This window comes from Dryobates pubescens, chromosome 16 (genome assembly GCF_014839835.1).
Source record: "Dryobates pubescens isolate bDryPub1 chromosome 16, bDryPub1.pri, whole genome shotgun sequence".
NCBI classification, from domain to species: Eukaryota; Metazoa; Chordata; class Aves; order Piciformes; family Picidae; genus Dryobates; species Dryobates pubescens.
Genome location: NC_071627.1, coordinates 4,828,656 through 4,841,009, shown reverse-complemented (window position 1 = coordinate 4,841,009; position 12,354 = coordinate 4,828,656). Strand labels below are relative to the sequence as shown.

Below are 12,354 nucleotides of genomic sequence, written 5' to 3'. Positions count from 1 at the left end.
AGTGATTCTCAGTACAGTCTGGCAGCATGAGTCAGGATCCATGCCTGAGAGCATCTAAACCCCCCAGAAACTCATCACTGACCCTGCTGAAGCAGCACCTGTGGACCCAGCAACAAGGTGGGTGACATGTACACAATGTCTTGGAGAGGAAAGCTGCTGCCTCCACTGAAGTCAGTCTAACTTACATAACAAAAACCAAACAACAGCAGTGAAACCCAGGCAAGCAAACCAAAAAGATCAGTGTTTATACCATTAGTGGCTTTGCTTAACAAGAGCAAGAGGGAAGTGTTGGGGATGCGACAAGTTTATTCATAGAATATTTGATGTAATTGTGCAATTGCTTAAAATGAGGTTGAATTGAATCTGGTTTGTGCTGAGCACAAGAAACTGGAGAGAGGAGGCCTCAGGCTGAAAACTGTAACCAAACTTCATTTGAAATTTTGCTTAGTGAAAATGAAGAAGTACTGGGCGCCTTGTACAGTGAGATCCCAGATGCCTCCCAGAGAATCATAGAATATTAGGTTTTGGAAGGGACCTCCTGAGATCACTGGGGCCAATTCTGCTGCCAAAGCAAGATCAGCTAGGGCAGGTCACACAGGAACACACCCAGGTTGGCTTTGAAAGTCTCCAGCAAAGGAGACTCCACAGACTCTCTGGGCATCCTGTTCCAGCTCTGTCACTCTCTGTCACTCTGTCCACTCTGTCACTTTCACAGGAAAGAAATTTCTCCTCATGTTGAGGTGAAACTTCCTGTGTTCTATCTTACATCCCAAAGACAGGAGGATGATGAAACTACATGAGCAGGCAAAATTTGAAAGATGTTATTCCAGTCACCATAGAGGCTGCTAAACATGGCAATTAGACAAAAAGTCTGGACATGTTCACGTTTTTCCACAAGCTGAAATAAACCCAAATGTGGGGCAGAATCTGAATTCTAAATTCTTTATTGTCAGGAGCTAAAACTGGATGACTCCTCTCTAAGGAGTTTAGAAGGCAAGTTTGTCCAGTCTGAACCTTCCAACTTGGTGGGAGAGTCTTCCCAGACTCATCTACAACAGTGATAACAGTGTTAATGTTGTCATCTGCATCAGGATTTGTCAGCAAAGTAGGAAATGTCACTCTTCCCACCTCACTGCTTTGCACAGGCTTTTGCACACCCAAGATGCCTTCAGGGTAGGGCCCAGGTTCCTATGAATTGGATCAAACTGGGCCTGGTCACAGCCAGAAGTTCAGTATTCAGAAGACCTGCAGAGGCCTGGCTGCTATTCCCCGCTCTCTGCAATTGTCCTTGATGCACCATAGGCTTCATCTCCAAACTGAAGGAATGGACCTGCTCACCTTTACCTCACCCAAGGCACAAAAAGAGAAAAAACTCCCAGCTTTCTGAGAACACTCACAGAGCTTTCCCAGAAACAACATCTCTACACAGACCGCTGTCTTCACACAAGGCCTTCAGGGATCCTGGTTTCCAATATTACTTTGGAACTGCAGCACAATACAGCCTGAGGGTTTCCCACAGTCACCAATAAACTGAATCTGGGAAGAGTGTAGGTGAGTCCAAACTAAATGGACCTTTTCCAAATTCATCTCCATTCTATGTTCAGACAAAGTCCTTTAAACTGACTTGCAGATTTTCCCTTCAAACCACCCAAAGACAGTGAACTATACAATTCCAGTCTATTATCAGGCAGTTCCACTGTGTCAAGCAAATGGGGCAGAAGCCCAGTTTGGCTGAGCAGGGAACAACTCATGGAGCTCAAGAAAAACAAGGAATACTGTGGTCTCTAGAAGCAAGGTCAGGCTTTGCAGGTAGATGACTGATCTGATGTTCATATATGCAGGGAGAAGATGTGAAAAGAAAAAACTTACACTTAAATGAAGTTGGTGCTGCGTTAGGCAAAAGAAAAGTTTATCTGAAGTTCGCTAACAGCAAGAAGATATCTTTGTATTTGAGGAAGATGGCCACCTGGCTAACATGGATGAAAAAGATGTGGAGGCATTCAATGCTTTTTTGCCTCCCTGTTTAATAATACTGATAGACCTTGGGCTGCCCACTCTGCTGAGTCGGAGAGAGGACCACGAGTTTAAAAACAGTGACTCGCCATTTGTGGACACTGAAATTGTACAAGACCAGTTGCACCAGGTGAATTTTCACAAATCCATGGGACCTGATAGAATTAATTTCAGTGAACTGAAAGTGCTAGTAGGTGTTACAGCAAGATGCTTCTCAATCTGCTGACACTCTTGGGACTCTGCAGAGATCCCTGGTGCATGGAATCTAGCCGGTGTTCTTCCAATTTGCCAAAAGGTTGTGAGGGAAGACCCAGGAACCTACAGATCTGTTAGACTGGCCTTGGTTTGTGGAAACATTGTAGAGAAGGTCATCCTGGGTACTACTGAAAGGCATTTCAGGAGCATTGCAGTTATTCAATCTGGTCAACATGGATTCATCCAGGGAAAGGTCTGGTTACCTAACTTTATATCCTTCTATGATAAGGTTTCCTGCCTAATGAATGAAGGGAAGGTGATAGGTGTTGTTTTTCTGGATATTCATAAGGCTTTTGCTACTGTCCCCCACAGCATCCTTCTGAGCACATTCAAGATTAAGGTGGGCAGGTTCACAGTGTGCCTGTTGACAAACTGGCTGAAGGTCAGGACTCAAAGGGTTGTAGTGAATGGGGGGCAGCTGTATCTGGTTGGCAACCAGTCATGACTGATGTTCTGCAGGGTTTCCGTGTCAGGAATGATCTAGATGCAAGAGCTGAATGCACCATTAGCATGTTTGCTGATGATACCAAACTGCAAGGTGCTCTTTATGCACTTGTGGGACTAGAGGCCTTGCAGAGCATTCTGGATAGACTGGAGCATCAGAGAACCATCAGTGCCATGGAATGTAACAAGTTCCAGTGCCAGATTCTGAACATGGGATGGAGTAATGCTGAGCACAAGTCTAAATGTGGAAAAGAAGGACTGGAGAGCAGCCCTGCAGAAAGGGATCTGGGGCTGCTGGTTGGCAGCATGCCCAAGGCTTGTCAGCCATGTGCCCTGGCAGCAAAGAGGGTAAACTACATTCTAGGGTTCATCAAACACACCATAACCACCCAGTCTAAAGAGATAATTGACCTGCCCTATTTAGAGTTGTGGGCCTCACCATTTAAGAAGGATGTGAAAGCACTGACTGGAATGCAACCAGAACAGGTGCTATCTTCTCTTCCTCATCTCTATTGATAGGATACAATGGTTCAATGCTGCACCAGTAGAGGTTTAGAAGAGCCTTGATGCAGAATATGCAGAAACAGAATAGCTGCATGGACAGAGAGAGTGAGCAAAAGGCAAAACACACAGAACCCACACATCTCAGAGATATCTAGAACTCAGAGAAGATGCCACACACTTGCATCCCATTGTTGCACAGTACTCGCAACACCCTTACTTTCCCAAGCCACAGCAAGGGCTGCATGCAGTTCAGTGATTCTGTGATTTGCCTCTCAGAACTTGTTATTGCATCACAGCACAAGATAAGAGGTGCAGGGTCTTGTCTGAGAGCAAATAAGACAAGAAATGAGCTGGAGTCCCCAGAACCAACTCCATTCTTGAGGCATTTCAGAAATGACTGAACTAGAGCTGATACATACTATTGTCTTAGGCAGTGAGCTTTCAGTTTCATTTGTTTGGGGTTTTGTTTGTTTGTTTTTATTTGTTTGTTTGGGGGTTTTGTTTCATTTTGGTTTGGTTTAATGGAGAAAACATTTCTTCTGACTTAAAATTTGACTGTAACCAGTGATATAATTTCCAAATACAAATTTCTTCTGGAGGAACCAATGCCAAGTATTGCAGCCTGGAAGCCTTCCTCTCCTAAGGCTCTGACTGTGCTGATTCTATGCTAGTGAGAGTAAAAGGCTCTCTTCCAGAGAGAGTGTCCAGAGTGAGCTGGTCCATCAGCTGTGGTAGTGACTGCCATGTAGTTGACCACAGGAAATCTCAGGTGGTTTCACCCAATTCATGAACTCTCAGGCTGGGAGCTGTCGTAAAGGGGTTGGCGACAGCATCTCTAGGACCCCAGCTTGGCTTTGAGAAGCTCCAAGTGCAATCCCCTGAGAAAGGCATATTTTCAGGTTGCTCTGATTTCCCCTTCATAAAATCCACTCCAAAGGCTTGGGCTTCTTCCTGAAATCCTGCTGCTGGGGTGGTGACTTCCTCAGCAATAATTGTGACAAGAGACCTTCCACACAGCACACTCAGCCAAGGGACCTCCAAGTAGGTTTTATTGGTTTATATCATTAGGTATTTGACTTTTAGAAGATGTGAGCCACAGCAAATATCACAGGACTTTATAGATTGTTACTGGTTAGTGAAAGGAAAACAGAAAGCTTCTTGATGCTCTACTGTGCCCAGAAAATAATTGTAAAAGCCTATTGTGCTACAGAACAGCAGCAATACTTTTAAATCCCTATCATCTTAGAACAAGAACCAACAATGAAAAATTGAAATGTACATTTCAACTTTACACATGTAAAACATACATTGCTCAGAGCTCACAAACATGCATCAAGTCTCAGTGTAATCAGCATGCAGCACAGTCTTTGTCCTCGATACATGACATAATTACTAAGCAATTATATTAATAAAGTACTGCTCAAGAAGAGAGAGGGTTTCACTCTCTCTCAGAGATGATTTGTGCCTCTCTGCTGCTTTTTTGGTGGTTGGTTGGTTTCTTTGTTCTCTTTTCTCTGTGAGCACATTAGGTAGTGTGGATGGATAAGTTTGGCTTTCTCCTCAGTTACTGATGGGTGACCCAAGGGTTTTGATCAGAATTGACATTTAGCTCCACACCCCTGTTTGCGGCACAAGCTGCTTCTGCAGGTCTGGGACTTGTGTCTTTTGGGAGGGGAGCCTGCAAAGGAGAGAGAGGAGAGGTGATCAACAATGTAAGGTAAGCAGGCATCAACAAGAGGCTTAGAAGCTGTGTGTGACACCACTGTATGACACCAGCCTTATTCACATGGAGCTAAAGAGCAGGTTGGACCTGGGACTGTGTCTCTGACCTGAACAGGGAAAAGTTAAAGCCAGAAAACACCTTTCACTGCTGCAAGGTTTTCACAAGTCTGAGGGAGTAATTTACAAAGGTAAGCACACAAAAATCTGTTTCTGACAAATAGTTAAAGCTATTTAAGGCTGATATATCAAAATGGGTTGTGGGGTGACTAGAAAACAGTGTTTATGCACCTACATGTATATACAGATTCTGGAGTCTTGTGAAGTGCCAAATTAATCCCTGGAACCTACTAAACCCTTGAGGAGAAGCTCTTTAAACGATCACTTTCTGTCTCTCTTGTGCTCTCTCAACAGCGTATTTCTCAGATACGACTCACTTAAAGCTCACATTAGCATTGAGAAGAGAGGTTCATCCATCTGGGTCAGGAACTGATTTGGGGAGGGTGCTTTGTAAATCCCCGAGAACCACATTTATTTTGGCCTGTAATGTCTGACCACCTCCATCTCCTCCAGCAGCTTGTCAGAGACATGGAGTTCAGTACTGCTGGCGCCCAGGAGAGAAACACATAGTATGCACCAGCTCCTATCAGCAGTGCAGGGCGTGTCATCAGTGTGTAACATCCCTTTACAGCACAGAGCTGAATAAGGCTGAAAAGCACCACTTGTTGCTGGGGCTGCCTGTTCAAGGCGGAACTGTGTCTACGACCGCTGTCATTCCTGTTCTGGGTCCGTATATATACAGACACCATGTAGAAAGGACCCCACAGATGGCACACAGGAAACCCCGAGGAAGAGGGGTGAAGTCATTCAACATTTTGGCAGCTGCTGCTAAGAAGTCCCCACCTCTCCAGTGGCTTTCGTTAACCTACTCTGGTACCGGTGACTCTTTCAAACATCAGCTCCAAAACACTGAAACGCCTAACTCCCACGCCTGAATCCCCTACCCAGGGGTGCCTCCTGCTGTCTCCCCTGCTGCTCAGTCGCCTTCAGGTTCTCACCTGTGCAGCCCAGTCGCCTTCTTCCCCGGGGTTGGACGCCGCTTGTGAGCACACGGAGCTCCGCTGTGGGGCCACACCGGGCGGCATCCCGGCAGGGAAGCAGGGCAAGAGCGGACCGAGGAAGTGAAAGTCGCTGCTCAGGGTGCCGGTGGCCAAGCACACGTCGTACACAAGACTGCGGGGAAGGGAGCCTGCATCGCTCTCGGCGACAGCCGTCGGGAAGGTGGGCAAGGGCTCGTCGTGTTTGCGCCTGTCCCGCCGCAGCTTCAAAAGCAGGGCGGCCAGGCCGGTGGCCAGGCAGAGCGCGGAGACGCAGGCCAGGCAGGCGATGAGGTAGAGAGTGAGCGTGTCGTCGGGCTCGGCGGGCGGCGCGTCCTGGCTGAGGCGCACATGGGCGTCGGAGAAGTCGTGGAGCAGGGCGACGGCGAGGGTGGCGCTGGCCGAGCGCGGCGGCTGGCCGCGGTCTCGCACGAGCACGACGAGCCTGTGTCGGGGCGCGTCGCGCTCGGCCACGGCCCGCGCCGTGCGCAGCTCGCCGCTGTGCAGCCCGAGGCGGAAGAGCCCCGGCTCCGTGGCCTTGGCCAGCTCGTAGGACAGCCAGGCGTTCTGCCCCGCGTCCGCGTCCACCGCCACCACCTTGGCCACCAGGTAGCCTGCCGGCGCCCAGCGCGGCACCAGCTCGCCCGCGCCCGCGCCGCTCTCGGCACCAGGGTGCAGCACCACCGGCGCGTTGTCGTTCTCGTCGCGCACCAGCACGCGCAGCAGCGCCCGCGCGCTCAGCGCCGGCCAGCCGCCGTCGGCCGCGCTCACCCACACCTCCAAGGCGCGCACCCGCTCGTAGTCCAGCGAGCGCACCACGTACACGTCGCCGCTCTCCGAGCTCACCGACACCGCCGGCTGCTCCTCGCCCTCCTCACGCACCAGCGCGTACTGCACGCGCGCGTTGCTGCCCGCGTCCGCGTCGCTGGCCTGCACGCTGCCGATGCGCACCATGGGGCTGTTGTTCTCCGTCACCCACATGCTGTAGAGCTCCTGGCTGAAGGCGGGGGCGTTGTCGTTCACGTCCGACACCTGCACCCACAGGCTCTGCCGAGAGCTCAGGCGCCGCGGGCCCCAGTCCGTCGCTCGGATGCTGATGTTATACTCTGCCGTCGTCTCCCTGTCCAGCGCCGCGTTGGTTCTCAGCTCGTAGTAATTGTCGAAAGTTGGGATGAGAGTGAAGGGCAAATCCCCATCGATGGTGCACTCTGTCCTGCCGTTGTCGCCGGCGTCTTGGTCCCGCACGCTGAAGAGTGCCACCACAGTGCGTGGCGGTGCGTCCTCAGGAATGGAAGTGGTGTGTGAGGTCAGCTGTATCTCCGGGGCGTTGTCGTTCACGTCCATAACGTCCACATGCACTTTGCAATGAGTATAAAGTCCTCCTCCGTCAGTGGCTCTCACCATCACCTCGTGGATTTTAGTTTCCTCGAAGTCCAGTTTTCCTGCCACTCGGATCTCCCCCGTGTCAGGATTCAGAACGAAGATCTGCCGGGACCCTTCAGATGACTTAGTGAAGGTGTATTGCACTTTACCATTTGACCCCTCGTCGGGATCTGTGGCTGCAACTCTGACTACCAGCTGCCCCGCGGGGCTGTTCTCGGCCAGGTGCACCTCGTAGATCTCCCGACTGAACGTTGGGGTGTTGTCATTGGCATCCAGCACCACGATCCGGATCTGAGCCGTGCCTGACCTGGCTGGTGATCCTCCGTCGGTGGCAGTGAGGAGTAATTTGATCTGTCGCTGTTCTTCTCGGTCCAGCTGCCGTTCTAAGACGAGTTCGGCATATTTTGCTCCATCTTTCTGCATTCCCTGAGCAAGCGAGAAATGCGAATTCGATCCCAGAGTGTAGTTCTGCAAGCCGTTGCTGCCCACGTCCTTGTCACGGGCGCTTTCTAGAGGGAAACGGGACCCTGGAGACGCCGTTTCAAGAATCTCTAAAACCGTCTCTTTCTCCGGGAATACTGGGGAGTTATCATTCACGTCAAGAATCTCCACCTCCCCTCGGATCAGCTGCAACGGGTTGTCAAAGAACACCTTAAAGAAGAGTGTGCAGGTCTCGCTCTGAGGACAGATCTCCTCTCGGTCCAGAGATTCCTTGGCCGTCAGCACTCCGGTGCTCGGGTTGAGGTGGAAAAGCTGCTGGTTCCCCTCGGACACAACGCGCGCCTTGCGAGCTGCCAGCTGGCTCGGAGTAAGCCCCAGGTCCTGGGCAATATTGCCCACAAAGGAGTCCCTCTCCATCTCCTCCGCCAGAGAATAGCGGAGGCTTTCGGCCCCGCTCTGCCACACGCAAACGCATAGTAGGAACAAGATCACTTGCCTGAGGCTGCCTCCGTTCCGTCTGCCGTTCCACTCCATTCCTCTCCACAAAAGCCAGACAGCGTCCTCCCGGCTTGCCGGCATTTGCAAGCAGCGTCCCAGGGAGAGCAGTGTTTGTCAGGAATGGAGGAGAAGGGCTTTTTGCAAGCCCCCGAGCAGTCCGGCTGCGTTCCCGTCTGCGGTTCCCGAGCAGCTCTGTCGGCTGTTTTTGTGTGCCGGTGCTGCCGGGGGGGGCGGGCAGAGGAAGCTGCCGGTTCGTGGTCAACACCGCCACCCAGCGTCGGCAGCGGGAATGGTTCCTCCTTTTCTGGCCGGCTCTGCTGCTTTGAGTTTTGTTTCTTCAGGTGCTTTCTCCTTGCCAAAGAGGAGGCAAAAATCTGGTGCCAGGGAAAAATCCCAATAGCAAAGTCTTCCCCATGACCCGAGTTCGCCACCACACGAGAATGGCCATGCTGTTTCTATCATACATCTCCCTATTTTTTTTTTTCACATATTGTTTTTCATGTCACACAAAAGACCATGCAGGATTTAATTCCTGTGGAACAAACCAGTGGAAAGATGTCTTCACATCTGATAGGAACAGCACAGAGAACACCAAGGCAGGTCCTGAAAGGGCCGAGAGCAAGAAACCAAAAGGGTCGAGAGTCAAGCACATTCCCAAGATTTTCTACTGAAATCCTTTATCTCAAGCCCTAGGAAATGTGATGTCCAGCTAAGCAAATGTTCTCTCTTTTCCCACCAGTGACACAGTCCATGCTCTACATGGCATCTCTGTTTCCACAGGGAAAACCCCAGAGTCAACCTCTCCCCATGACAAACGTGCCAAGACTTAATTTTGTGCCACTCAGATCATTGCTATGCAGTACCTAACCTTGATGTCTCCTGGCACAACCTGAGGCCATTCCTCTTGTCCTATCAGTTGCTACTTCAAAAAAATGAGACTGACTCCCATCTTGCTCCAACCTCCTTTCAGCTAGCTGTAGAGAGCAAGAAGGCATACCCTCAGCCTGCTTTCCTCCAAGGCAAACAACCCCAGTTCCCTCAGCTACTCCTCACCACACTCGTGCTCCAGACCATTCAGCAGTTTCATTGTCCTTCTCTGGATGTGCTCCACCAGCTCATTTACCAGGGCCCCAAAACTGAACCCAGTTTGTGAGGGGCAACCTCACCAGTGCCATTTACAGGGAGAGAATTACTGCCTTGGTTCTGCAGGGCACACTATTGCTGGTTCAAGACAGGATCAGGTGATCTCCCTGTCCACCTGGCCACACATTAGAATAGAATAGAGTAGAATAGAATAAACTAGGTTGAAAGAGACCTTCAAAATCATCACATCCAACCCATCAACCAATCCAACCCACCTAAACAACTAAGCCATTGTCTTATCTTCAGTTCGTTGTCAATCAACACCCCAGGCAGGTGATCAAAACAGATCAAAACCAAGCAATTAAAGGTGTGTGTGGCAGTTACCTTCAAATGCAATAGCACCAGAGATAACAATCAGGCATGAGGATGCATAAAATATCTGGAAGACCAGAGAGGATCCTGGGCCAGTAGCACTGTGCATGGGGACACTTCTCAAGATTTTCTTCTGGCATCTTCTATGACATAGAAACTGGATTTTCAAAGCTAGGCAGATATTGTCCATTTCCTCCCTAATGACACACATTGTGTTCTGCCCAGCATCTCTATTTCCTCAGGCAACACTCTTCCCCAGTCAGGCTTTCAGTCCTAGGGGTGCATGCCAAGGTCCTACTCCATGCCACAGTACCCAGACAATGCCCCACCACCACCACAACATACCCCAGCTCTAAACCTCACACTAAACACGACTCAGGTTTTTGCACATCTTCATTTCCCCTCATAATTGTCGCAAACATCCTATGAGGTGCTGCAAAGGCAGTGCAAGGCCCTTCCCAGCTGCCTGGATGCTTTGTGTCTTTGCAGTGATTTCAAATACAATCAGTTCTTGAACTTTCTCTGATGACAGCTGTGACAGCTCTGATCCCAGCCCAAGGGATTTTATTTTTCAGGAGAGCTACACCAAATGCTGAAGCACAAACACATTCAAGGCATCAGCTGGGGGAGACAATCTGTTCCACAGGAAAACAGGAAAACATGCTGTTTCTATCATACATCACCCTAGTGGGTTTTTTTTTCCACATATTGTTTTACATGTCATGCAAAAGACCATGCAAGATTTAATTCCTGTGGAACAAGCCAGTGGAAAGAAAAACCACAATGTTTTGACTAAAATTACTGCTGTGCAACAGTAGACTTTAGATGTTATGAGAAGTTTCCCAGAGTCACGACTAAGAGAGTGGTTACCAACGTACCCTGTAAAATTGTGATGTGAGTGACAACTGTATTGTCAACCACACCAGGAATGACAACTGTCTCTCCAACTACTATGATATGAGCTGCAGCTCCCTTGAAAATAGAGAAGCTAACCCCACAAATATCAGAATCTGGACTGTATGCTATTAAAAATATGATTCATCAACAAGTGTTGTTTAAATGGTCTTTAAAGTGAGCAAGTTGTTCATGCAGGTACATGTTGCCTTCATGAAGCCAACCTGTCCCCCATTCACAGGTATGCCTCCCACAAGGTGGCCACATGGGAAACCTCTGAGCGTGGTCAAACAAGTGAAATGTGGTATTCTCTCAGGGTTAGGAACAGGACTTGGAATACTTAACAGTGTAAATGCTGTGAAAGAAGAAACTGAACCAGATCGATGAAATGAAACAACATTGAAGATCCTCTCAATTAAATTTAGGGGCTAATGAGTGTCTCATAGTGGATGTGATGGCTCAGATGTGGAGAATTAACCAGCTGATTATAGATGCACTTGGAATAGTGCAAAACAAGATTACATTAACTCATAGCTGTAGGCAGTTGTACTTCTGGATGCAGTTTACAGAGGCAGTAATAACAACAGAAGTAGAGGAAGACCTTTTCCCCACCACAATCTGAAAAGTAATTCAGGATAATGTAACTAAAATCAAAAGGGGTTTGCAACTGTGGTGGTATTTAGTTCATTTTACTCACAATCCCTTCAATTAAAGGGCTGTGACTTTTGTATTAGCAACATCCAAAGCATCTGTACTTCTACTATAGATCTCATCATGACATTCAACTTCAATCATGGGAAAACTGCACTGTATCTGACAGAACACAGAGTGTAAGCCCATTGAGAAGAAGATAAATGGTAAACAATTGACATAGATGATTGAATTCTGAAGCATGATTGGTACATGGATCTGCTGGAGAGGGTCCAATGGAGAGCTACAAGGATGATTAAGGGGCTGGAGCATGTTCCCTATGAGGAGAGGCTGAGAGCCCTGGAGCTTTTTAGTCTGGAGAAGAGAAGACTGAGAGGGGATTTAATAAATGTTTATAAATATCTGAGGGCTGGGTGCCAAGAGGGAGGGGACAGGCTCTTCTCAGTTGCACCCTGTGACAGGATGAGGGGAAATGGATATAAACTACAGCACAGAAGGTTCCACCTCAACATGAGGAAGAACATGAGGAAGAAAGTGAGGGTCCCAGACCACTGGAGCAGGCTGCCCAGAGAGTTTGTGGAGTTGTCTCCTCTGAAGACTTTCAAGACTCATCTGAATGTGTTCCTATACAATCTGTTCTGGACTCTATGGTCCTGCTCTGGCAGGGGGGTTGGACTTGATCATCTTTGAAGGACTGTTCCTACCCCTAACATCCTATGATTGGAGCCCAGAACATTTGTCTTGACACTGAAGGAATATTTGTTATTTCCATGCCAGTGAAGTCCCTGAAACAGTACTGTTACATCAGTGTTTTAAATTATCAAGCTCCTGCTACTTTCTACCAGTCCCAGTGTTCCATTTGTGTCCTGGTGAAGGATTCATTGCCTACCTCCATTGAAATGAATCTGTAAGAAAGCTGCTACAAGATAGTGACCTGCATCAACTACAAAAGCATATATGTGAAATTGTGGACAAAGTCCCCTGAACACCATAAAATATA

At 48.7% G+C, this 12,354-nt stretch overlaps 1 pseudogene; it reads right to left on the bottom strand.

Moving 5' to 3' along the window:
• Nucleotides 1-8,472, bottom strand: part of LOC128897940 (protocadherin beta-15-like) — a 28,828-nt pseudogene extending 20,356 nt beyond the window's left edge.
• Between the last annotated feature and the right edge of the window lie 3,882 nt (nucleotides 8,473-12,354).